Source organism: Anomalospiza imberbis, chromosome 6 (genome assembly GCF_031753505.1).
Source record: "Anomalospiza imberbis isolate Cuckoo-Finch-1a 21T00152 chromosome 6, ASM3175350v1, whole genome shotgun sequence".
Classification (NCBI taxonomy): domain Eukaryota; kingdom Metazoa; phylum Chordata; class Aves; order Passeriformes; family Viduidae; genus Anomalospiza; species Anomalospiza imberbis.
In genome coordinates, this window is record NC_089686.1 from 18,389,917 (window position 1) to 18,417,131 (window position 27,215).

General features: G+C 35.9%; 1 protein-coding gene across 1 annotated transcript in view; it reads right to left on the reverse strand.

Annotated features, from left to right (window-relative positions):
• The window catches only part of GPR65 (G protein-coupled receptor 65), a 452,137-nt gene extending 425,197 nt beyond the window's left edge, over nt 1-26,940 (reverse strand). Inside the window, exon 1 of the mRNA XM_068192671.1 lies at nt 26,929-26,940. The gene's annotated coding sequence lies outside the window, so the exon portion shown is untranslated. The remainder of the gene's footprint in view (nt 1-26,928) is intronic.
• Between the last annotated feature and the right edge of the window lie 275 nt (nt 26,941-27,215).

Consider the following 27,215-nt stretch of genomic DNA (forward strand, 5'->3'; position numbering starts at 1 on the left):
TATTTCATAGTTACTCTTATCAAATGCCCTTCCAAATATGCAACATAAGCAATCAACTTCTGCTGTGATGCTCCCTGGAAAACACTTCAGAAATCAGCACAGTTTGCACATCTCAAAGCAAAGTACAACTTTGTAGGAGCTTGTCTATTAAACACTCAAGTGCTTGTCACCATTCTCCTACAAAACCACTCCTTCTCTAATCATTGTAATATGAGAAAGTTGGAATTTGAGAATGCAGCACTGCAGAGACACAAAGGCTGGATGTACTTTACTCATCAACATGATTTATTTTACTATTATTCTGCATTTGTCGAGAATTAATCCTTAACTAGGTGATGCTTGCTACAGTTCTAAACTTACAGAAATCAATGCTATATGACAGTATTTGCTTGCCTAAAAAGGTCAGAGTTGTTTTGCAGTTTGTTCCAAGATATGTCTGCTATATTTGGTTAAAAGAGGGCATAAAGAGAATGTCTATATGACAGATTTTTTAATTCACCTTTTCAGCCATGCAAATAAGAAATCTCTACTGGTGTAAATTACATTTTCATATATTTACTATAAATTTGGTGCCTGCTATCCATTTTCCTCTTTCTTTGCAACCCAAGTGAAATCTTTACAAAATTTAGACCCTATTTTATATATTTCATCTGGCAGGTAGTTACAAACAGTGAAAGGTAAAAAACATGAGGTAAAAAGTAGGAGTCTACTTCAACACATTGTAACACATTCTGGGAATAAAAAAAAATAGAAATTTCAATAATGGTATAAGTGGAATTTTTAAGATATATCACTAAAAAAAATTGGCTTAAATACTAGAAATGTTACTGAGAGCACAGTCTCATGGCCTCAAGACCCAGAATAATCCTGACAAATAATCTCTGTTTAACTATACTGTTTAACTTAAGGAAATTATTAGATTCTTGTAAGCAATCAGAAAAAATGGCACCTCTAGTGTTTGAAATGACCTTTGGAATGACTTTGTGCAAGGCTGTGAATCCATTGTACCGCCACTGATGGCTGATGAAGGTGTGTTAAATGAGGTGCATTACTCACAGTCCTTTCTGGCAGACTAGTAGGCTACTTTGTTTAGCCTCACAGATTCCCTGCATTGAATATGGGCCTAAAAACTCCTCTTAAGCACTTATTTTCATACTGCATTTCCTAATTTCTTTGTTCAATGAAGAATTCAGAGTTGAGATTTGCTGCATTGTACTCTGTGCTTCATGTCAAATTATTTAAGCCAGCCCTTGATTCCTTTCTTGGCTTTGAGTAAGAAATGTAGAATATGTTTACCCACAGACACGGTCTGTCCTACTGAGTTCATAAAACAATTTTCAAATGCCATTCTGGGGACATATGTAGTTCATTTAGTTGTTTATTCTCTCTTACCATTACTAAGGTAAAAACTGATAGGGGCATACTAAGCTGAGGACTTTCGCAATGCCTGTTCTTGTTTAAGACTAGTCTAAATTTTTTATGACCTTTAGCAGAAGCAACTGCTTTTGATTTTTTAAACCTCTGAATTGTTTTTTAACTACTCCATTTCTGACCTAGTAAATTGAAAAATATTTGAGACTTACACCTTACTTAGCGCAGATGTTAATTCATCATAACATTTTTTACCAGGGGTCTGTGAAAGTTATGTTTTGGGAAGATTTTTCAAAGATTAGAATTAAATAATACTATAGTGAAATCTACAGATTTAAAATGCAGCTAAGTATGTATGACTGAACCATATTCTCTTTTTGTCTTACAGCAAATACAGAAATAAAGGGAAATACAGTAATTCACACTATGCAGGTTAGTTGATTAAAATGAGGGTATTCTCCTTCAGTCTCACAACACAATCACTGGCAGCATAAAGAGAATTAAGGAGTGCCAACCCTTTCTGCCATTGTATAAATCACTTTGAGGGAATTAATTTCCTTGAACTTCAGACAAACTGCATAGCTGTTAAAAGGCTAAAGTAGACATTCAAGCACCTTTAATAGGGGATAAAAATGACCATGTTCAAAGGCAATTACCCATTTTCAAAGCCAGGTATGCAATGCTGTAGTTTTACAATCAGTTTAAACCAGATTAAGCTGTCAGGGTTCTTATTCTCCCTTGTGTCAGCACAAGCATTTACCTTCCAGTTAAAACTAAACAGTGGATTTTTTGCTATGTTAGTTTTAAGCAAGATCAATTCACCAACCTGGTTCACTGTACAGCTATACAAAGCTTTCCCAGGTGGGAAAAGATGGCAGGGAGGTGAAAGGGGCGCGATAGAAACACTTCTCTTGGCATCAGTGCCAGATGCGGCTTTTGCGAATTGATTGTGAAGTTACAGCATTAGAGGCAAAAGGTTGCTGTCTCTGTTGATTACAGATGGGACCTCACTGGCTGACCTGGGCTACAGGGCAGTGGAAAACACCCCAAAGATACATGTGTAAAGTAGCTGAAAAGACTAACTTGAAGGCATTAAATTTTTCATGTAAAATATATGTTTCTTAATGAAATGAAAAAGTATTTTCTTTTTTCTTTTCATCTTAGAACACATAAACATTCTGTGTGCATAAAACTAAAGAGGGTAGTTTGTTACAGAACAAAACAAATTCATTTTCAGAATACTACATGAACACATATTGTACTTATATTTTAATTTAACTTGGCACAGGGGAATTAAATACACAGTCTGAGTCGAATAGAAATATGGGAGAACTAGAACCACAATATATATTGACTACAGTTTCTATCAAAGGCTGAAGTCCTTTGGGATTCATATAGATTGATAAAAAAATTAAAAAAGAAAAAAACAATAAACTCTAATGGAAACCATGTTCTGTTGCCAGAAAGGGTTATAATATTCTTAGCACTGCATATCTCTCAGAATGAAAAGTGGGCACAAAAAAAAAAGGGGGAAGACGCAGCATGCGGGAAGGGGAGGAAAACAAGCTAAGATTTGTTTTTATATTTTACAGTATTAATGATTTGAAGGGGGTAATTTGATGTGACAAATAGGTCTTTCATCTTTTAGCCCACCAAAAAAGTGAAAAAACTCAGACCAGTGACCTAATTTTTCTAGAAGAGAGTAACAGAGAAGCTTCCACATAGTTTGGAAATGGCATTTAGAAGCATTTTCCAGAGACAGAGATGGTGTTTATGAGACTGACTTGCTTCTCTGCCCTCTAAAAACTTAGCAGTAAAATTCCTCTGCCCATGACAAATAGTCTACCCTTAAGTGCAGTAGACCTGATCCAGACCCAGGGACAGAATTTCTCCACTGTTTAAGGGACTGATGACTGACTGCCAGAGCCGTTTGCTTCAGAAGTCTTTTCTGTTGCTGAATTTTGTTATTATTTGTAATTTAGCTACAATTTAAGGACTAAATCTACTATGACAAACTCCTGTCCCATTGTCTTCAATATACCAGATCTCTAGTGAAATTCAAAGTTTGCTACACATGTAAAACTCAAAGATTCCTAAGGTCATATCTTAAATTAAACTTATCTGGAAGGCGTAGATAAAAGCAAGCAGTTAGCTGGGCTAGCAGAAAGGTACTGAAAGGTACAACAGTAGAGACAGTAGTGTTCTTTTTCTGATTAGAACTTAATTTTTAGATTATTCTAAATCATGAACTTCAGGTGGCTGTCAGATATGAGGTTCGTTGAACTAGCTTGGATAAGATCTGAATTAGTCTTTTTAGTCTATTTGCCCCATGCTGTAGTTGATCCCCTTCTGGTTGTAGGTACCAATATTCTCCATGATCTGTGGTTCTGCCCCTCTGCTCTGCTCTGGTGAGACCCCACTTGCAGTGCTGCATCAGCTCTGGGGCCCCAGCACAGGAAGGACATGGACCTGTTGGAGGAAGTCCAGAGGAGGCCAACAAGATGATCAGAGGGATGGAGCACATCTCCTATGAGGACAGGCTGAGAGAATTGGGATTGTTCAGCCTGGAACAAAGAAGGCTTTGGGGTAATCTAATTGTGGCTTTCCAGTGCCTGAAGGGAACTTGCAGGGAAACTGGGGCAAGACTGTCTACAGGAGCATGTAGTGACAGGACAAGATGGAATGAATTCAACTTGAAGAAGAATATGACTGAAAAGATTCCTTCTGCTGCTTTTTGCATCCCTCACCCCCTGCCCTGAACAATTTTCATTAGATAGGAGAGATGCTACAACTGTTTTTGATTGCAATTTTACATTATGCTCTCTACAGAAATGCAAAAATATAGAGGATATCAAGCAGCAGTGAAAATTCATATTTGTTGTGTTGAATGAGAAATGGTGAAGAAATGCTGAAATACTCCCTTTTAAAAAGTAGCTGGATCAGCGACTGGAAAAGGGAACTGTGCACATCCAAAGTGTAGTGCTGTGATTAATTATCTTACTCACAAGAGGAAGAAAACAAATATTATCTTGGTAAAATAAGATATTATTCAGTGGGAAATTATATCAACAGAAGCTTCAGGAAAAGAAAAGAAAGCTTTTGTGTGGTCTTTGGCATGAAAACAAAACAAAATCTGGATCAAGATATAGTTGACATAAACAATAGAATCTGAGGTTTTTATGACATCATTTATGGAATTTTAATTAGTACAGAGACTCATGAAGCTGTCAGACTACAGAGACTGAAGCAGAAAATTAGGAGTATGGAACTGCAATGCACAAGACTCTATTTAATGTCATCTATTTTGAATGCTATGACTTTCCTTTATATGTCAAAATAATACTATAAAATTAATCATTGCTTCCATTGATAATCTTTATTTTTGCAGTGGTGCTTTGGTTTCCTAAATGTTAATTTAGAGTGCAATGTGTCCAACACTTAAAAGAAAAATATATTTTAAAATTCTGAATTATCTAATGTTATTAGATTTTTAAAAAAAATTATTATTGTCAACTGATATTATGGAATTTGTTTTACCCTACAGAAACCTTTTGCACTTTTAAAGATTTTCAGTGTCTGGAAGACACTAAGATAGCCTCTCTGACTTTGAAAAGCAGATGGAAAATAACTCAAAAAGCCAGATCCAACTCTCATTTATGTTAATGTGAATTGAGCCTCCAACGAAACAATTAACAATGGAAAAAAATAAAGCCCCAAGGAATAAAATCAAATACCAACATAAGTTCAAGTAACTAATGAGATCAAATACTGATTTCTTTTTTTCTTATTTTCTTTCTAAACGGAGAATGTTCAGTCTGTGTAGTATCTCAGGCCCTCAAATAGAAACAGAGCCTGACATTAAAATGTATTTTTCCTGAAGAGCAGTGCTATCTCCTTTTCAAAGACAGGAAACTACACAGTATTTTGTCTTCTCAAGTTCAAAAGTAAATTTGAGGTTGAGGATGTGCCTGAATAGAAACCAAGGTCTTCTGATCTAATCCTTAGTACAGTGTAATCTTGACAGAACAGGTGGCTTCTCCCCCCATCAATCAAGCTGTATTGTCTTCTGGCAGAATTTCCCAAAGATACCTAAGTAAGGATAGATATTCTTATGTATCCTTATCTTTGGGAAATGCACACTTATTCTTGAGAAGATACTAAATTACACCAGTCTGCCTGGGAGTAAGGCAGAAATATAGTTCATTTCTTGTCTTTAAATTACAGATACTCTGCTCCTTTTTATGTCAGAAAAACCTAGTGTACCTTATTGCTCTTTAGATAATTCTCCAATGCCAACTCAATTGTTATGGGAAACAACAGACAAATTAATTTTCTTTTCTGTCTTATAAATCTATGAATCTAGGAAAGAAAAATTCAGTTTTATAATGGCATATGCAGTCTCTAAAGTAAAAGAAGATGGGGATGCAGTTTGAATCAAACTTAGTCAACTAGCATGATGAAGTTAACCAGCCTGAATATTTGTCTGGTGTAAGAAAATTAAGGACAACATTAAGTAATAAAGGGTGAAAAAAAAAAGAGAAATCACTATAAATAAAAAGAGTGTGGGGATTTTCTAAAAGAAAATTCAAAGGCTAAAACATAAAACACACAATGAAAGGAAAATAAACAAAGGCTTGAATCATGAGACATAGCACCCTGAAATTAGAGCCACATGTGATAAATGGATGGAACATATGTAAGTTAAAGAAACACTGTTAAGTAAGAGTTTGGATAAATGTGAAATTTTGTCTTACAGCTAAAAAAGAGGATAGAGTGGAACAGAAGGACAAGAAAGGGTGAGTATGGAAATTACAGGTCCAAAGTTCTGCTTTTGGTTGGTTAGTGTTACATGGTGTTAGATTGCAACAGAATAGAACAGCACACATCACTGTCATATGAACACACTTTATCAGCACAGAAGAGAAAAATATTCAAAGGCACACAGCTTGACTGTAGATATACACAAAGCCAAAAGCTAGCAACAACAGAATTATGGACAGGAAAAAAAAAAGTTTAGGTATTTTCAGTATCTGTTTCATTTATTGCCAATTACAGGGATAATATATGGAGCAAAGGGCTTGTTTTTAAAGTTAGATGATGTGGCTTTTTGCAAAGAGCATGCTTTCATCTATTTCTATCCAGTAAGCAGGAGAGCTGAAGCATCATTTCAAATAAGTACGTGACCAAAATATGGTTGGAGGTGGTATTCAATGAATAGAAATTAAAATAAACAACTTTAATAATTAGAAACAAACATAGAAGAAAGGACCTGGAACAAATAAGCAAAAAACCTGAAACTGCAAATTGGGAAAGCCTGAAACTGCAAATTACAAATCTGTGGAAGTCACCAGAGTTTTCTCAGTGATTCCAAACGTCATACATAATTAACTCCGGAAAATCCCCTGTTCTATAAAAGAAAAAATTAAAGAGGAAAAGGTTTTAGACATCTGACCTAAATAAAAGTAGTGGAAAGTACCATGGTAGAATAGGAATGGAAAAGTACAAGACTGAATGCAGATTAAACACAGATATGATAACTCATATACAAAACAAATAACAATGGGTTCTCAGTTCTTCTGAAGACAGATCATGAAGGTGCAGACACTTAAAAAAAAAGAGATAGTGCTATTTATAATGCCATGTAAATAGCATTCACAATTCACAGGACAGAGAGCAGGAGATGTTAAAACAGGCAAAGGAGCATACTGGGAATTCAGACAGACATCTTGAAATGAACCATGTCAGAAGCAATAAAAATATTTCAGGTCTGGTTTGCTTTTCTTCTCCAACATGACAATAAAATGAAAAGCTTAGATTTTCAGAGATTGGAGAGAGCAAGGACTGTCAAGATGATAACGTCTCTTTAAAAATCTTTACTGCATCTTCTGCTTTTGAGTATGCTCTGGTTATGTTTTGGAGGTAATATGTACATTATGTAAATGAATGCTTGAATCTGCACGTTCAAAGGATGAGAATGCCTTAGAAGACAAAACACCACTCCCATTTGTATAATTGCTTTATCTCTGCCACAGATACTTAACATCTGTTCTTGCTAACATTTGTGAAGTTGTCTGGGAGCTTTGACTCAGCTCATTAGCAGGTTTACTGCAGCCAAGAAGTCAATGGACCACAGAGCAAACTGTCTTTTTCAGAGGCAAAAGGGAAACAGGCATGTGAAAATGGACTATTGCATACACCACTAGAAAGGTTCACAGTGTCACTGCCCTATACCACCTGCACTGCTTGTCAATGTAGTAATGACGTAAAAGTGTGTTAATGAGGACCAGAGACAACAGGACTCATGTGCACCATCAGAGTCCCTGTATAAACTCAACTCTGGCACTGAACTAGGACAACAGAAATAATCATCCAGATTTTAACCTATCTGTGCACTGGACCCCAGCACATGTGCACATATTTATTGTGCCTGTTCTATCTAGTAGGAAGTTGTTACACACATATGGGCTGACAGGCAATAGCCTTTTTCTAGTTTACAGGGAGAAAAAAGGTCTTGATCTTAAAATTAGTTTAATAGCATACATTTTTATTTCACGCAGAAAGAACTTGTAGCACTGCATCTAAGCTGTTGCTGGACGTTATGGTCCAGCCAGAGCTGAAGGCACATTTGCAGATACTACCATGTGAGTGACATTAAAACTTCCAGAGGGAAAGGACATAGCAGAGAAGATCACAGTATCACTTCTTGTCAGCATTTGCTGGAGATCTGCATCATATTAGATATCCTAATCAGGCTGAAGCAAATTTCATTGCAGTGTGTTCCATGTATTCTTGGTCTTTTACAATATTGTTAGTGCTATACATATTTCTTACTCAAGTGGTCACAGCCAGTTGCAAATCCTCTCTTTTGTCTTGAAACCTATTTTTTGGTCATGATTTTTTGTAATTTAAAATCTCTGGACAGCTATTTTCATACTGGAAATAAAAACTTTAATTATTGATATAATGGGAGCCAGAATATTAAAGTATAATTTTCAATACTTTACTATTTATTTTTACAGCATTAAGCTAAAAATATGGTCTAATATTTTACACATATCTTTTTCTTTTAAGTGCTGTTTAAAGACTGCCTTGACTTTTTTAGAGTAAAATCTATTGCTTACCATCCCTGTCACATTCAACCAAAACGAAAAAAAAATGGGTAGGTTTTCTTCATCCAGAACCCCAAAGAGTAGAGTCGAGTAGAACATTTTCCTGGCAAAGCTGCCAGTGAGGTGCAGGGTGGAAGTGAATCCATCTTGTTTTTGGGCAGGTGATGTGCCTGCCTGAATGCTAGCAGCAAAACACCTTTCAAGTTGAAGATGAACTAAAGAGCTCAAAAATGGATGCCGTAGATATGAAATAAGGAGAAATTCCTCTGGAATACTCCTATGAGAATATGTTTCAGCATTGTGTGAGGCTAAATTATCCCTCCCCAGTATTTTATATTTAGAGCTCACCTGCTTCTAAGAATGGCATGAAACTCAGGTGCTTGTCTTAAACTACTTTGTGCTAGAATCGGCCAAGATTAATTTCTGTGCAGTACAGTTCACACAGCTAGATTTAACAATAACTTTCAAAAAGAGATCTCAGACAAAGATATGAATTAAAAAATAAACATGCTTCTAGCCCTAATAGAAACAGTGTGGGACATACAACAGATAAATACATGGCTTGGGAAACAGGCAGGGCTGCTGAACACTTTCAAGCAAAGCAACTGTTTCTGTATTTTTTTCCAGATAGTTACATCTCTGATTAGTGCATCACTGTACAAGTACAGTTCTATGTAATCTTCCAAAGCATTATTCTTTGGAGTATGTACTGTAGGTATGGAAAGCTGAGTTTCCTCATCTTCCTTCTACAAAACCCCAGCAGGCCTCTTTAATCCATGACCTAACAGGTGACTGGAATTCCTGGTGAACATTTTGAGGGCCATTTTAAAATTTATCAAAAGTTGCAGAATCTAATTACTTGTAGAAAATATACATGTTTGACAAGTGCACAGAAAGCAACCAAAACCCACTCTTAAAGCAGTTTTTTTTTTTACTTTTTCTGAGAGACTGTCCTCATTTTATGTAATTTCTCTATTCAGAAATGTGCTAGTACATTAACACATTATTCAATCCTACTTGGATATTTTCAGCATACCTAATCACAGTATTCTGTGATTATTTTTTTAATCTCTGAATAATTTGTAGTGGAAATCTGATACTGGAAATGTCTGTGTTAGTGCTTTATGGCATTTGAAGATTTTTTGTAGCTATTTATAACCATTTGCAGTTACAATGATTTGAAGCTACACAAGGTACTGCATTAAACACCTTAGACAATTGTTTCTGCAGTTGAATCTCAATGACATTTCAAATCAGCAATTTTGTATGCCTAATTGAAAACTTTTTTCTTGAACTTTCTTCTTGACAATAGATAAATTTATCCTTGCAGTTTCCTCTGAGAGAGATGAATACTGCACTCTCCCATTTTACAGATGAGGAAATGCAGCATTAAATCAAGTCACTTGTCCAAGATCAGACAGACAGTCTTTGACAAAACTATGAACTCTGAATCCCAGGATACCAGTGCAGTCACTGGACCACTCTTCAGCTTTTAGAGAACTACCCTTTCTGTCAAACATCATCTTTAAGCTTGTTGACTTTTGAAATTACTTGTCCCTTGAAAATGGCAAAGTTGTGTTAAATGCTTTACAATATTGGGAAAATTGTATGTTATTCAATTTTCATCACAGCTAAATGAAAGCCCTGAAGTATGAAAATGACAGCATTTCCCTCTAGTGGCTTTCTCAATATTTTATAGTGTCAGGAAGACAATTTTTTTTTCTTTAGCTTTTCTCTTTTGACTTATTCCTTCCATACAGTCTTTTCTCTCTCACTGAATAACTTAGTTTTTAAATTTCTTTCAAATAAATATTATTTCTTGAACTCTTACTTTGCACCAAAAAGAAATTAAGAGAAAGAAGAAAGAAAAAATTTGTCAATTTTTTTTTTACTCAACACTTTTGAGTAAATTCATTCCCATACCACATAGAGTTAAAAAAAGTCCTCTCCCCTCCAACTTCATGAAGAATAGGTTCTAACAACAAATCTTTCCATTCCTCTTCTGATTTCATTATTTCCCTGTTCTTGTTAATCACTATTATAATCAAAAGCATTTGATCATCCTTAATGCATCCTAACATTCAGGAAAAAAAAATGTAATAAATTAACAGAATCAGACTTTTTCAAGAACCTAAAGTTGTAAAACAAAGAAATGAAGAATTTATATCCATATGTGTTGGCAAATCAAGTCTTCAACTTTTGTTTTATGAAACAGGAAATATACCAATGATAATGTAAAGTTTGTTTGCTTTTTTTTCTTCTAAGACATATATAGGAAAAAAAAGAGGGCGACTTTTTACATTTCAGGATGCTGAAATGTAAAATTGTAGAAAAACTTTTAGAAAAGTTGATACTGTCACTTGTTGCTGCATTTTTGGCTGGATTTTGTGAGCTTTTTTTTTTTTTTACCGTTACTTAAAAATTCCAAAATAATTCAAAATGGATTGCTTCTCAATCAATATGAAGTTGGTAGGCATCAACTGTTAAAGACGATGACAACAAAATTCTTCCCAGGAGCTTCATCTACCTTTACTCCTGTTAAATCCATAGATCTCTAACTCATCTTAATATTATCCTCTAAACGCATAACACCGCTTTCTGATGCAGATCAGCCACCTACCAATGCATTTTCCCTCTTATTTTTCAGTACAGAGAGGAGTGCTGGCCTTAACAATAACTTGATGCCTCAACGGGCTCTGCTACCAGTGTATAGTAATGCATTTCTTCCTCATGCTGTTTACTCTGAATAGAGTGTGCTGTTAAAGAGCCTTAGCATGGCACTGAGCTTGGTTAGTTTTAGGGATCAGACAGGAATATCAGTAGCTTCAGAAGCATGAGATAAACAGCCAAATGTTTTTCTAGAATGCCTGTGAGCAATTATGGCTACTGTGCATAGTTTTTAATACCTTTTCTACAAAGACCACACACATATTTGGCACATTGCAGAGGGTGTAGGGGGAAGGGAGTTCAAGCACTTTAGAATATATGTAACTTCCTTCTTTGGCTTTTTAGACTTATGAAATGAAGCAAGAAATGAATCAGTGACAAAAATAGAGATAGGAAATCATTCCACAGGTATCAGCAATGGGAATCATCTGATAATGACCATCCATATTTAAATATAGATGAGTGGTGGGATTAGAAACTGTCTGTATTTTAATGTTATTTCTTAACAGCACTATTCTTAGGAATATCAATGCATCTGCCACTAATTTCATGTAACATTCAAGGTGACTCTGGGAAAAGTCAGATACAGGGATCAAGTGAATTATTGATATTTGTATAGCAGAAAGAACTACTCCAGTAATCAACTGTTCAAAAAGTAAAAGTAAATTATCTATAGCTCCTTGTACATTGCAATACAAACTAGTAACCAAAGTTTGGTCAAACCAGGCCTCATTGAAAATGGAACCTGTCAAATGACTGAAGTGACCTGTACTCATTACCAAGCTAAGTGGCAAGGACTGTTTGTTGAAAACAGTGTTCTAAAGATAACAAAGCAGCTTTCTGTGGTTCATCATCTAAATAAAACCTTGTCTAGGATATTATGGATAATGGCAACTATATTATTTTAATGAGTGACTCCTTGGAGTATTTCAACATTTCTTTGCAAAAGCAGCTGTAATTTTGGTTAGGCACATTTATTATCCTAGGTGGCACAAAACATTTAAGGTTATATAAGAGAAGAAAAAATTTGGAATCATCTTTAATTCTGACATCTGATTGCATTCCAATGTATTTCTTACTTTGTATGTTTTATAATTTTGTTCTCCTATGTAAAGGGAGAATACATAATCCTTTTTTCTTGAGATTCTGTTCTTTCAATTAGCCTTTGGTGATAGTTTCAAATTTAAAACGTATTTGTTCATTTTCAGGGAATTTGCTCCTACTGCTTAAAGAAAAATGGAGAAAGACAGGATGAGATGAAGGAGCCTGAAGCTATCGCAGACTCCTGTTGGCTTGTTTGACAAGATCTTACTAGTACAGATGGGAAATAGGCTATTGCAGAGATGGATATTAGTACAAGAATCAGGGAAGAAATACATTTCATACTGAGCCTGATCAAAGATCAAGAGTAAAGGTATGAAACAAGAATAGACTTTAAAAAAATCATGCCAGCCTGGTTCTTATGAAACATACAGAAAAAAGGAGAGACATCTCACACTAGGCCTGTTCTAAGATACAGAATAAAATATAAAATAAGAATTGCCCTTAAAAAATTTACTTGCACCAAGATAGTCAGGTCCTTATTAAACCATAAAAAACTACAGAAATGGATATGTAATTTTAAAATTCCAAATGAAAGTAAAACTTCTGTGTTAATGAAGTAAGTCTAGAAAGTCTTCAAGCTGCTGAAGGAGCTGGCCAAATAAATTAGAATAAAATTTAATGGTTCCTGCTACATGTCATTGAGAGGCTGGTGGTGCAATTCATACCTAACATTAAGAAGCTATGCAGAATAAAAATCACTGACTGCATATCAATGGTCTACTCTTGCTAAAACTCCTTTGGGGGCAATGAATGATTACTTACATATATAAAGTTAAAAGAATTTCTAATGAATTAAGCCATGCTGTCAATAGTTAAAAATGAACAGCATTTTGAAGATTCCTAGGGGTAGGATGACACTAACTGTTTGCTATCATTCTACTAAACCCTGTCAGAGAAGAGGGGTTAGGCTGAGCATCAAAGCCATTTCTGACCTGAAGAGCTGTCTCTTCTAATGATTCAATTTCCTAGCAATTAAAATATATTTTCTGATGACCTATTATCTGGGCAATGTGGTTGAAATTTGTGAGTAATTTTAGACAAACTTTTGATAGAAAAATTATATCGCTTCTGTAGTCAACTGATATATATTGGATCCTTCAAGTGGTCCTAAGCACAGGTATCAGCATCTGTACATACATGAGGAACAAATTCCTTGTTACACCCAGACTTCCAAAGCTGTATGTACTGGAGCTTTCCCAACAGCCCATGTTTTATTCTGGTATAACTTAGAAACATTTAGTTAACATCAATTGAACCTACCATTTTTATACTCAGATTTAAAGGACCAGTTTGTAAGAGATGCAAACAATCACAGATCTTTGTAAGACATAGGTTTAAGTATCTTCTTCCTGCCCCTTTTGTCTATCTTCATGGCATGAAATACATTTCTTCTTATTTTATGAAATTATTTTGGGTCAAGGCTTGTACTGTATCAGACAACAGCATAATGGGAAAGGGGGGAAGAAACAGATAAAATAAAGTTTTCATTAGGAGCCTCCTTGATACATTTATGCAAGCAAGTAAATTAAATATTTACAAACTGGGGACTCAAGAGCATATTTGGTAGTGTGAAAACTCTGTATAAAATAATTTGTTGCACTGTGTTTTCTGATTCCAAAATGTCAGGTTTCTTAAGATCTGTACTTTGGTCTCTGTTTCCTTCTATACTAGTGAGGGAAAATATTTCTTTTATCAGATCTTAGAGAGAAATAAAAAGGGAGATCTTGAAAATTTCAATAGATTCATAGGGAAAAAGAGCACCTGAAGGTCTTTTTATACTAATGAAACTCTTGAGTTCAGGTCAGTACAGAAAGCAGAGTTTTAAAGGAGTTATTGTTACTTCATTGGGTTTAAAGCATATTAATCATATACTTCTTAGTCTTTTAGTAGTTTAGTGAGAGACCAAACAAAGTTCCCTTCAAAGTACAAGGTTCTTCATGAGACTTCATAGATTAAATTATTTTTTAACTATTCCTTTTTCTGTTTTCCTGTCATTTGCTTAGTAAATATTTAAGCAGCCCTAATGATTTGTCATCTATACCTCTCTACCTTCTTTACTTAAGTGAACATGTTTTTCTTTTAGTCAATTATTTTAGTATGGAGCAGTTTAGGCCATTGCAAGAACTTCTAAAGTTGTTGGGTAGAACAATTATATTCCTGAATTTCATAAATCCTTCTTAACCATCTGTTTTCTCTGTGGCTGAGGGAGGCTGGGTTTTGCTGAGAATTGTCAGGTATTTTCTATAGCCGATAGGGAGGCCCTTTCTGCAGCAAATTTGTAACGTGTAAATCTGTAATATGGAAGCAGTCTTCCCATTTCTTCCATTCTTTCTATTTCTTTTAATTTAAATTAATGTTTCTTGCAGACAATGACCGCTAGAGAAGCATTAAATATCCATAGGAAACAGCGCGAGAGGGAAGAGTTTGCGAGATCTACTTTTGTCCTTTAGTAGCAGTGGTGAGTAAACTTATGTTTTTCCCTCTGGAAACAGCACACAAAGATTCAGGGACAGCTAAGCAATGGTGAGGACAAACTTGAATTGCCTTTCTTCTACTGATGGACAGAAAATGGTAATTTCAAATCAGTGAAACCTGCATTTCCATTTCCTAATGCTGATACTTGATTCTAGTTTTAATGTTTATCAATATGGTGGAGATTGTTAAACATTTAAGGACCCTTTATTGACCATAATTTATTTATTTTCAATTATTATTCCTCTAGTGGTCTTCAGAATTTTAATTTTACAGTAATTATGACATTGATTGAGAACCAACAATGCAACAATTCAAATTTTCAGATTTAAATGGAGATGTATTAGATAAGTATTTTAAAATTGTTGCTTAATGGTAAAGGATTCAGAGCTAACATTGAATTAAGTCAGCATAGTCAACACTTCCATCTGTTATTGTAATGAAATGTGTGAGTGTTTTTCAATATCAGGGAAAAGAATTTTTATCTAAATATATCAGAGTACAGGGAAGTGCAGATGTCTGTACACATTGTATATGTAATTCAGGGCAACTGTGTATGGAAAAATACACTAGCTTCTGGAAATTTTTTACCAGAAATTTTCAATATTAATTAAGGTACTAGGAAAATGCAGTGCTGGAGGCAATGACATTATAGCCATCTAACCTTTCCATTTAGTTATTGTCACCATGGTCTTTCTGGAAGAGGGGTCTGAAGATTCACTGTCAGGCAGAAGAGCTGTGTCAGCTCAGTAGCAATGCTGAGGAATTTTCAGAAATTGACCAAAGCTTCTGTGCTTTGCCTGCATCAGCGTCCACAACAGAGACCTTGACAGAACAAAAAGAATTGTATTGCCAAAATTGTGGGCCAAAGACAGTGACAGTAGGCAAGAGTCTGTGACTGTCTGAAATGCTGTGATAGGTTTATAACTACCTTAGAAAAAAAATCTAAACAAAAACAAAGACATGGAATTGTTCCCACAACAGGAGGAAGATTACAATTTCCCTTGTTTGTTTAAAAGTAACCCTGACTCATGCTCCATATGCTCTTTGTCTGTCTGCATTTCAACACTGAATATTCACTTGCCCTCCCCATCTATAAGTTATTCACTGTTTTGGTTTTTGTTAGAATATAAATACAACTACTGACTGAACTAATTCAACTTTTATTTTTCAAGGAAGTGATGCATTTCTAAAACATACTCAAAATCTGCAATAAATTTGTCCTTTTCCTAGTATCTAAGGAGCAAGCATTCAGGAAAACAAAAGCAGTTAGTAGGACCTAAATAATTTATCAGGTCCTTTGTAATTCCTAAGAGACATGGGAGAGAAGCAATAAGAGAAATAAAAAGGCAGCATCTAAGAGATGGGTGGACAGAAATGATAAAAAACAATTAAGGCAAAAGCTAGATTTTGTATTTAAGAATAAATTTGAGTATGTCCAAACACATGTCCATATGTGCACAAAAAATTAAGGGGAAAAGAAAGAAAGAAATGTCTTATTTTTGGCTGTTTCCAATGGAGGAGGGGAAGAAATGTTAAGATTAAAAAAAAAATAATAGAAAACCCCAGAACCTGCACTCAATTTGCCCACAACACAATTTAAAAAAATACAAACTGAACCAAGGAGATAGAAGCTTGTGCAACCTTTTGCTTTGTCCAGATTAACTATATTTTTCTGCTGCAAAATAAAGTTTCATTTTTTTCTTACTTTATGATAAAAGCAAATGTCAGAGAGATGTGTATTTTTTCAGCACAGTGCAGCTGAGGGGTGGGTAAAAGGGCTTTTCTGTCCTGCCCTTGTTCTATATTAAAAAAAAATAAAAATAAAAATAAAAAGAACAATTACAAATAAGAAGATCTCAGTTTTTGTTAGTATTTCCAGCTGTTCAGCAAACAAACACAGTCAGAGCTTAGTACTTGCTCTTCAGACTGAGAGTTTCTGGCTCAGCATTCCAGGTGAACTACCAGTGGCTAAAGAGCAGCTGCACACAGCTTTGTGTGCAGCAAGCAGCCCACAGGCATTGCACCCAAATGTGAGAGCCAAGTTGACTCCACTACTAGCTCATTGACTTTAAATCATTTTAAAGGCCACTACATTTTGAAATTCTTCATTTAAACCATGATAGATTGCATCAGTTCCTATTCAGAGAAGCAATAAAGAGGAAACCTACATTCACCTCTCAACAATGCATCCTCTCCCAACGCTGGGCCTCAGTGATAATAGCAATACTCTCCCTTATGGCTTTTCTGATAGTTAAAGACCATTAGAGCTCGACAGCATGCTATGCACTGGTAAACACTGTTTGACTGATGAGCCCACTTTTTTGAGGAGTGACTGTAGTAATATGAAATCAGGTAATAAAGAGTTCAGGCACTCCAGGTTTGCACTTCAGTTTATTATATTCTAGGAGTGATTCAATAGTGTTGAAAAGATACAGTGTAATTCAAGTGCTTCCCTTTCAGCACACAGTCATTGCTACAAACTGCCTCTTTTTGCAGAGATACAAAAATGGAAAAGGCTTTTGGAGGTCAGGCAGTCTGACCTCCTGCTCAAAGTTGTGGTGACTTCAAATGTAGACCCAACATACTCAGATTTTTTTCTAGCCAAAGTTTTAGAGGCCCAAAGGGGGAAGATTTCATGATTTCTCTGAACTATCCTTTCTAGTGCTTAACAACTCTAGTTGTGAAGATTTTATTCTTTTGTTTGAAGGAAGGTTGTCTGACTCAAGGCTAATCAGATTAAACAGAAGTACTCAGTATGGGTCAGAATAACAAAGATATTGAGAAAATAACCCCTGAATCTTAAAGTCCACCAGAGCTGTCTTAAGCTGTCTGGGAAGAAAAAATCTTCTGTTTCCCTATTTCCACCAAATTTAGCTCTCTGTAGTTTTCCATTATTGTAACTGGTTTTGTCATATCCTTTCACTATGCACCTCTTGTCCTCTCACTTCCCAGGAAAAGGTTTTCCCTTCCTTTCCATCTTCTCTGCAACCTTTCTGTAGTGTTGTCATTTCTGCTGCTTACAAAACCCCAGTAACTCTAGCTCCTAAACATTTTATGATCCTCCACTTGATTGTCTCTAGAATTCATGCAGAATTTGGCAGAAGACAAGTAGAATTACCAGAGTGGAAGGCAAGCAGCAAACTTATCAGGATAGCAGCTTTTATTGGCAGATGACTGTTTCTAGATCCTTTAACAGAAGATTTTTCTTGACTATTATTACTTTTGACTCCTCCTATGGCAATGGAATGGATTTATCAGACAGGCATGGCTTTTCCAGAGGGCTGCCCTGCCAGAGCTTGCTCTTTCACTGCTGTTGACAAAGGCTTCTATTTTTTCCACATCTGCAGACATAGAAAGAGTAATCTAGTGGTCAGAACATACCATCTTTCAGCTTCCATCATTGAGGAAATCCACCTATGCTGACTGCAGCTTTTGTGAGTCCTCACTCCTGTGTGAGGTAGAGCTTGGATTCCTCCTCTCCCTCCCTCATCTTGGAGTCTTTGCAAAAACCCTCTTCATCTGCCATTTATACCTCCTTTTCTATGCAGCATGCTCACTCCATCTGTCACCTGGTAACTGAGTGGTTTAAGCAGATCACACACCCATCACTGATGAGGCTGTCACTGCCACCAGCTAAAGCTTCAGGGAAGAGCTATGAAATCAAATTGCTGCTGAACAGTCACTTCTCAGCTAAGCTCTCCTCCCACTGATGTATCTTTTCAGCCCTCAAGTAGCTTTTGCTTTTTTATTCCCCCAAATATACTAAGATGCACCACATGTAAGACATTGTTGTAGTATAAATGCACCATTAAACTAAGAGCAAAAAGATATTCTTAGCTCTGCCTCTTCATTTCCAAACACATAAATAGGGAGAGAATATTTCCCTTCTACACATTCAGGCTTATGGTGATTTGATTTTAGTATGTCTCAGCATAACTTCTAGCCTTCTGGCACTTGTTAGAGCTGAACTTCAACGTGTGACTGCTTCAAGCACGTGTTTATGAATGCAGCTAATTGCCACCTCTTTAACACTGATACATGACATCATCCAAAAATACAGAGAAGAATAAGTAACAGAATGTGTGGATGATCACCAGCCAGTTTAACATTCAGCTGATGAATCTTGGAGTATGTTTCCCATCAGGGAAAGGAAGGTCTGCACAATTTCATTATTGGAGAAAGAAAGGGCAGCACCTACATTTCATTAAAAATTCATAGTAGCTTTAATTGTAGACAGTCTCTGTTTTACTTGGTTGTATCTTTTACCCCCAGGATTCTTTATCAAATCTGAATTTATTTGGAAAGACCAAATGCAAATGGTCCAGCCATTTTTGCACGTGATGAAGATTAAAATATTTTTTTGTTGTTGTTGTGGAAATATTATTCCATCATTAAAATATTTTCTTGAACATATATATATCTGGAAAAACTATTAATAGAAAATTGAGATTTTATTTGCTATCTGAATGGTCTATTTTTAGGAGACATGACTGTGTTCCACTATTAATTAATCTAAAGTGGGACTGAAAAATGGAGGTTTGCCTGTAAACATCTGTTCCTCACAAATAATTTATTCTACATTTCTAAAGTTTTACTTAAACAGTAGTTGTGTTTTATATCCAGGTTTAACTCTGCTTGAAAATTGGATGATGTAGTCTGGGCTGAATAAATGCTACTTGTTTGGGATATGGAGACCTTGAGAAATAGAAAGGTTTGATGGAAACAAACCACATGATATTCCATTCTTATGGTCACACAAAGCAAAGAAAACATTGGTGAATAAGTTTCTGGTTTTAATTAAGTACTATAAACAGATTTTTAAATTCAATATGCAGTTAAATAAAGTAGAAAACAGTCAGAAATTTTCTTTGTTAACAATATAAATGTAGTCTGTAAAGAAGTTTTCTATACTACCATTCACTTCAAAGAGAGGGTCCAGCACAGAATTGACTTTTCCATCTTTATTTTTTCTATTTTGATAGCTTATGCTATCACTAAATAAAATATTATCTTTACACACACTCACTCTCCCCAAGAAAATAAAGACCCTTCTTTGGAAAAAAGGCTATTTGATATGCAGCATGATCTTTATTCTCCTTCTATATAAAGTTTACATAATCCACCATAAAAAGGTGGAAAGAAATACAAGAGGAAAAAAAATTTATGCCTTCTGTTTTCATTTTATATATTTCATCCATTTTATATCTCTTCTTCAGCATCTTATGAGTCCCTCCTTCTTGCTTTTTGCTCAATAAAATTGTAGCCTGTAAGTCTCTCTTGAATAGTATGTGCAATAAAGATGCAATAAATTCACATTAAAAAACCCAGTAAGTCTGAGGAGACAAGTCAAGGTCCAGTACTTGGAGATGAGTGTTTACTATACATTCTTTTGCACAGTGTGGATGTAACACTCAGGAACACTTAAAAGAAATCATTTCTCATTCAAAATTCATTATATTGTAACTACAGATTTAGTAACATACTGGCAGTTTCTATTGATTAACTCAGGGATATTGTGGAAACTTGAAGCATACTGAAAGTGCTTTTAAAAGGACATACTGATTTTATCTGGGTAAGGTGGTACACAAGCCTGCTAAAAAGAGGTGAGCAGTGTAATTCTTCTAGAGTAGTAACAGCAGATGAGCTGGAAGTTATGCCAGTGCATGTGCTCTTCTATGTGAAAACCACTTCTGTTTCAAAACCAACTTTTTCTTTATAGCAATCTACAATGATAACAATTGTAATTTGTATTGATAGAGGTTAAAAAGAAAGAGATTCATATTTTTGACTGAACATTAGAACTTGAGGGGAGCCCCATAAATCCAGGAGTTGATCAGAGCCCGTTGTCAATCATATACTACTGGAAACTGACCTTGAGCTTGCCTGACACTTACTACTTGCTGAGTCTTTAAAACATGGATTAAGCAAAAGCTTGGTGACTTGCTGCACTTCAATGCACAAAAATGTTGTCAAACATATCAACTACATTTGATATCTTGTAAAATAAATGGGTATTTTGGGACAAATTTTAATATTATTCCATCTAAAACAGGCTATCCAGAGATGTTTTGAATATCTCATCATTGGAAGTGTTCAAGGTCATGTTGAATGGAACTTGGTGAAACATGATCTACAGAAAGATGTCCCTTTCCATAGCAGTTGGATTGGATCAGATGAGCTTAAAATGTCCCATTTAACTGAAACAATCCTATGATTTTGTAATTATTTTCTGCAACTTGCCTTATAAATTATTTTTTCCTATCTCATTATCTGGTTTGACTTAGTAATAGATTTTCTTGAAATGACTTAAAAGCAAGAAACTTTAGACTCATTTACAGAATTGAGCCACCATGACTTGATGATTTATTTTCACATAATGTATTGCAATATCCATCTTGGTTTTTGTTACACACCTGAAGTTCCTGTAATTTGTAAGAAAAAGGTATAATTTAATTTATTGAGAATATGTGCATGAAACTCAGATAGTGAAGATTTATACCAATGATGAGAACATTCAAATGAACCACTGTCATTATCATTGGCATTTCTGTCATTAGTAAAATCACTGTATGACTACAGTCTTTCCCACATAATTTTCATATATGTGTAATGTCTTGCAGCCAGAAGAGAGTTAATTTTTGCAACAGCCAGGTGGGGTGTGGCCAACACCCTGGGTTTTTCCATATCACCTGAGGACATGCAGAGGGGAGGGAAGGGAGAGGGGACCCTTCTGCTGTGGCCATTGATGTACTGTGTGGTCAGACAGCGTCGTGTTCCACGTGGGGAGCAATCGCGTGTGAATTGTCTACCCGTATGCTCTTCTAGTAGTATTAGCTTATTTCTTATTTCATTGCTGTTTCTAGTAAAATGTTCTTATCTCAGCCTGGGATCTTTACCTTTTGTGCCTCCATTTCTCCTCTCCATTCCACCACAGGTGGAGGAGAGTGAGAAAAAAAGACATGGTCTGGGGTGTTTCAGTGGGAGTACTAGATTGGGGAGCCCCATTTCTAAACCATGACAAATATATATAGAGAGAGATTTGTGTATGTAAATATACCAACAAAGGTGAAAACAAAAGCTTAAAAATGAGGTCAATCACAAGAGACAAATTACTTATTTCATAAAGATTCTTCAGTTGTTTTCATTTACAGAATGTTAACACAAATTTTCTTTTTTTTTAAACAAGCACAGCTTTGAAAGTTAAAGATAAGGAGTCAATTTCTTTGGCCTGTCTGGTGTTACTTAACTAGATTCCTCCCTCCACCTACTGTCTTCTTAATGTGATTTGGTAATTTCATGTCTCTGGAATGTCAGCAAGAGTAATAAAATAGCAATTTAAGAACATGTTAAAAGCCAATCTGAATAGCACTGTTCTTTTGAAGCTATTAAAATCAGGACTCACAGCAAGTTCTCACACTAGACAGCTCTGAAATTTCCATGCATAAAAAGAGTAGTTGTTTGGGCTCAGGGGATATGCTATAAAATGAGGTGCCAAATCAGAATTTACAGATTAATGTCATCTCAGTGCAGCTTATGCAATTCACCTTTTTGCACTCCTCTAAAAATGTCCTCCCCATTACTAGTCTTGATCTCACCTTGCCTTTATATTGCACAACTCTTATATCTTGTAATTCAAAAGTAAATATTACTGAAGAAGGACAAAGCTTGCACAGTTCAGAGTTCTGGCGTAACACCCAAAGACACACATGCTGATTTCAGGTTTTGGATCTGCTTAAGTGGTTTCTGAGTCTTGAAAGACTGATATATCTTGTTTTTTTTTTTTTTTTTTTTTTTTTTTTTTCCCTTTAGTATCCAGAAGGGAAAGTGAAATGATGGAGCAGGAAAAAAAAATGGGAGAAGGAAGGGTATAATTGGGATCTTTCATCACTGAGAATCAGGTGAGGAAAAAAATAAGTCAAGAAATTGAGTTTGTTAATGTGTGTCACTCCTTCCTCCACTTTGGAATTGTCAGCTGAGTAAGATTACAAAGAAATGTGCATTTTCTGCATAACTTGATGAAATATTGTTTCTCTGAATAAAGAAACAGGTGCCCCTGGAAATAGATACACTATCAAAATTTTATTGTGATTTGGTTTTTTGTGGTTGCATCTATAAAATAATTGACATTTGAACTAAAGTGTGCTGAAAGAGACTAGCTCTTTCAGCTGTAGCATTAACCCAGGGAGAATTTTACATCACAGACATATTGCACTCCAGGAGAAGAACATATTTTTTTGTCTTGCCACCATCAGATCATTAACCATCCATAGCACCTATCTTGTACACCCATCATAGCTAGTGCAGCATTGTTTGTCCAGAGCTCAGTGTCTCTCTCCTTGTTTCATAAAAACAAGGCCCTAGGTCAGCATCTGGATCAAAGCGTCAGAAGCCAAGGGACAGATATGATATTAATGTAACTGTTGTGTTCCTCAGGTGAGGATTTAGAGAGGGTCCCAGTTTAAATGAAGCTTAAAAACATGGGAGAAGAGAGTCCCATCTTCCATCATTTTTCTCATGTGGCTCTTCCCACCAGCTCTTCTTGTCTAGCTAGTTATATTTCTAAAGGAAGGAGAAAGGGCACTTCATGCCCTGACAATTGTTGTTTGAGCTGTATTGAGCTAGATGTGAATTATATCCCCATCTGATCCTCTTTCCAGCAGGCCACCCACTACCAGGGGAAAAGAGAATACATGACTCCTCATCATTTGACAGCCACTAGCTACCCAACTACCAAACCTGTCCTCTTCAAGTGGGTAGCTCATCCCCCTTTTCTAAAAAGAGTGATGGCCCATTCCTTTATTTCTTTTCCTTCTCTGGATGACCAGCTACTCATTAAAACTACTTTCGCTATGCCAAATCTTTTCTAAAGAGAGCATTATATCAAACAAGGAATAACCTTAGAACACAGTTTAAATTTGGAATAGATTTTCGAGGGTTTGAAAAGATGGGACATGGTAGATGAAAAATAGGAAAGAGTAGGACCAATAAAGCCATCATAGGCATTGGTTTGCTTATACTTTGTAAGCAAATCTGCTTGAATGGTTACTGTTAAACTCTAAACAATTCCAACATAGTAATCCTTTTTTTTTCCCCCCAAAAGATCCATTGTGGTGCATTCACACTATGTGTAGCAGTTTTGAAATTTTTGCTGCAGCAGTTGGTCTAAATAAGTAGCAGCTATGCTCATGGCTGGGTATGGATGGGAAAGGTTGGGTATGGGTTAGGCAAGGTCTTCCCTCCAGGAGAGATAAATACAAATACTCAGATTGCTTTTTCTGGTTTTGATGGTCACACAGAATCTACAGGTCTGTATCAAGTACAGAATAAAGTTAACTTTTCCTGCTGGCCATTGCTACTGCTCAACAGTGTGGGACCTACCCTGTGTGCAACTCAGAGATCAGATCACAGGCTGTTCTACTTTCAAAATTTGTTTCTTGTTCCAAAGTCTACATCTGGTGATGTCCTCTACTGCCAAAGACAGCATACGTGGCACAAGTATGCATAAAACACCTGGCATTTGGCTTTTTACAGTCCCTTGGAGACTGATGTGGTCCAATTTATCTTTACTTGTCTCAGTGGCCAAGATACTGAAATCTCGGCCTGACTGAGAAATCTGAAATATTGGCACTGACCTTAAAAGCTAGTAAAACACCAAAGTTGGGTAATTGCTTTCCATCTCTACATTTTATCTATAATATTATTTATAATTGTGATATATACAACAAGCAACCCTTGAACCATGTCTTTTCTCTATGGCATAGACATAGGAAGATTTCAGTCCAAGTTTAAGTTGGCACTGACTGCTGCTATAACCTCTTGGAAATGTATAAACCCCCAAATTTTCAACAGTTAACCTTAACCAGTTTCAACCTTATTAATCCCCTCTGAGTTCCTGCCAGGGTGGCGAGCACAGTGCTAAGAATGTTTGGCATTTTCTCATATGAAGTTTTATGTACAGAGGTGAAGGTAAGTGAAATGTCTCTGTGTTGATTTGTAGCTGACAGAAAGTTGTGAAGGAGAGATATGGGAAAAGTGAGTTGGAGTTAGAGCTGGCAGCATTTTGTCTGTATTGCATGGAAGGGGAGGATCCAAGTAAGCAGTAGCTTTAGCAGTTATGTCACAGGGTGGCAACACCAGACTGATCTAAGAGGGCAGACTAGTATGTAAACTGGTGTAATAGGATGTCATGACACCAGTAATAGTATTTATGTCTTCATTATGTCACGAAATAAGAAAATGTATAATGACTTTTCAAACTGCTATTTCTGGACAGCATTTCCAGAGTAGGTTCCAAGTTGTAATCCATATTCTGAAGGGAAAAATCTTCAGAACTCAAATTTGTTGAAGATATGCAACTGAAAGTCAGCAGGATTCTCTTTGCAGGTACTTTCTACAGTGAAGGAGTTTCAATAATATGTGTCTACAGGACTGTCAGTTTTCAACAACAGGAGAAAATTTGGTTAATTTAATTTTTTTTTAAAATTTTAATTTCTTTCATAAATTTCATTTTAAAAAAAAGGTAAATACTTACACTTCTGAACTATTTTCTATTTATTGACACATTTCATCCAGCAGTTTCAATAAACTTTACATATTCAAACTCTGCAAATACATCTGCTTGAGACAACCAATTAAACTGACTGACAGGAGTATTAAAATGGACAATAGATATGTTTGTAAGAATGCTTTATTGAATAGATCCCCACTAATAGAGACAGTTTTGCTTTCTTATTTTAATTATTTGTGTGAAGCTTTGAAATGTATAAGTTTAAATAAATCTTACTTTTTTCAAGTAATGTAATTTTAATGAAGCTAAATATAAATGAAGTTATATAAAATAAATATAAATTCTTTTAGGACAGCTATGAAAAGAAGGTCTTATTTGAATATGTAAAATAAAAAGTCTTTCTTTGAGTTCAATTTGCAATTAAATTTCCTTTTCTTATTCTGTTTTTTTTACTTTACTGCTGTCCTTGTCTGCAGATGGATTTTTATAGGACTTTCAACTGACGTTCAAAGTAAATAAGCTACTCTTTATATAAACCAAAACTTTCCATCCTCTAGCCCAGGTGCTTAGAAATCAGTGACAGCATACATTTTTAACTGTAACTCATAGTTTTGTATAAATGCTGGTTGATACTAATAGCATATTCAACTTTTTCCTACAACCTCTCTTATTTTCCTCAGTAGATCAATAGGCAAACCTACACATTTGTAGCAACATGAGCTTTGTCCTGTCCCAAAAAATACTACTTGCTTTAGTGCCATATCTTGTGAACTGCATGCAGAGATAATGCCTGAGGAGGGTGGAAAAGGAGAAGAAACGGGAGATGTACCAAGTCTACCTTATAGCTTAGTACCTTGACTAAGTTATGGCATAGAAAAGGTTAATCAATTGATTTAAAATATCCTACCCAAAGGTTTCTTCCTTCTTTCATAAGTTTATCACCTGTCTCATTTTAGTGGTGAGAGCAGGAACATTATCTCTCAGAGAGGTGGTGGGTACCCTGTCTATGGAACTTTCAAGGTCAGGCTGGACAGGGCTCTGAACAACCTGATCCAGTTGAAGATGTCCCTGCTCATTGTCACAGCCTTTGGCTAGATGACCTCTAAAAGGTCACTTACAACTCAAACTATTCTATGCTTCTATTTATTCAGCAGAAATACAGTTTCTGGACCTTTTTCATATTTGGGTGTGGTGATTTTTCCACAATCACTTTTTTATGCAGAAGAATATCGATAAATTTTAGAAAACAACAGTAACTCCTTTAAATCTGTGTGCCTTACAGATTCAAGAGTTAAAAAATGTGAGGCAACTCCACATCCGCTGAGAGGTTTCAACAAGTAGAGTTTGCTAGATGTGAAAGTCTTAACCACGCCTTACATGCCACAGCTACAACCCCCAAGCCCAGTCAGAGCAACTGCCTGTGTGAATATTTGCACTGCTTAAAGTCTGACACTTATTCCTTGCACCACACTGGTTGTCTGCCTGGGATCACATTAAACTCAGCTAAGCATAACATGCAAAGTGACCCTGAAAGATCCCTTTCAAGTGTCCCTCCTTCCTCTGCTTCATTTTAATGTGGCTGCCATATGGTTCAGGGGCCATTATAAACCCTGTGTTTTTCTAGTCCTACTGTAAATGTTTCATTTCTCCCAGGAAGATAAAAGGACTGTTCCATTATATTAAATGCAAAATTACCCTTTTTGATCATAAATACCCAGCTCAAAGAATTGTGCTGGTTTCAGCTGGGCTAGAGTTGATTTTCATCACAGAGGCTGGTATGGGCTATGTTTTTGTGCTGAACACAGGATTGATGTGTTGCTGAGCCGGGCTTGCACAGGGTCAAAGCTTTTCCTGCTTCTCATATTGTCAGGTTGGCAAGGAAGTTGGGGATGCATGGGAAGCTGGGAGGAGACACAGCCAGGACAGGTGACTCCAACTGACCAAAGGGATATTCCAGACCATATCATGTCATACTCAGTGTA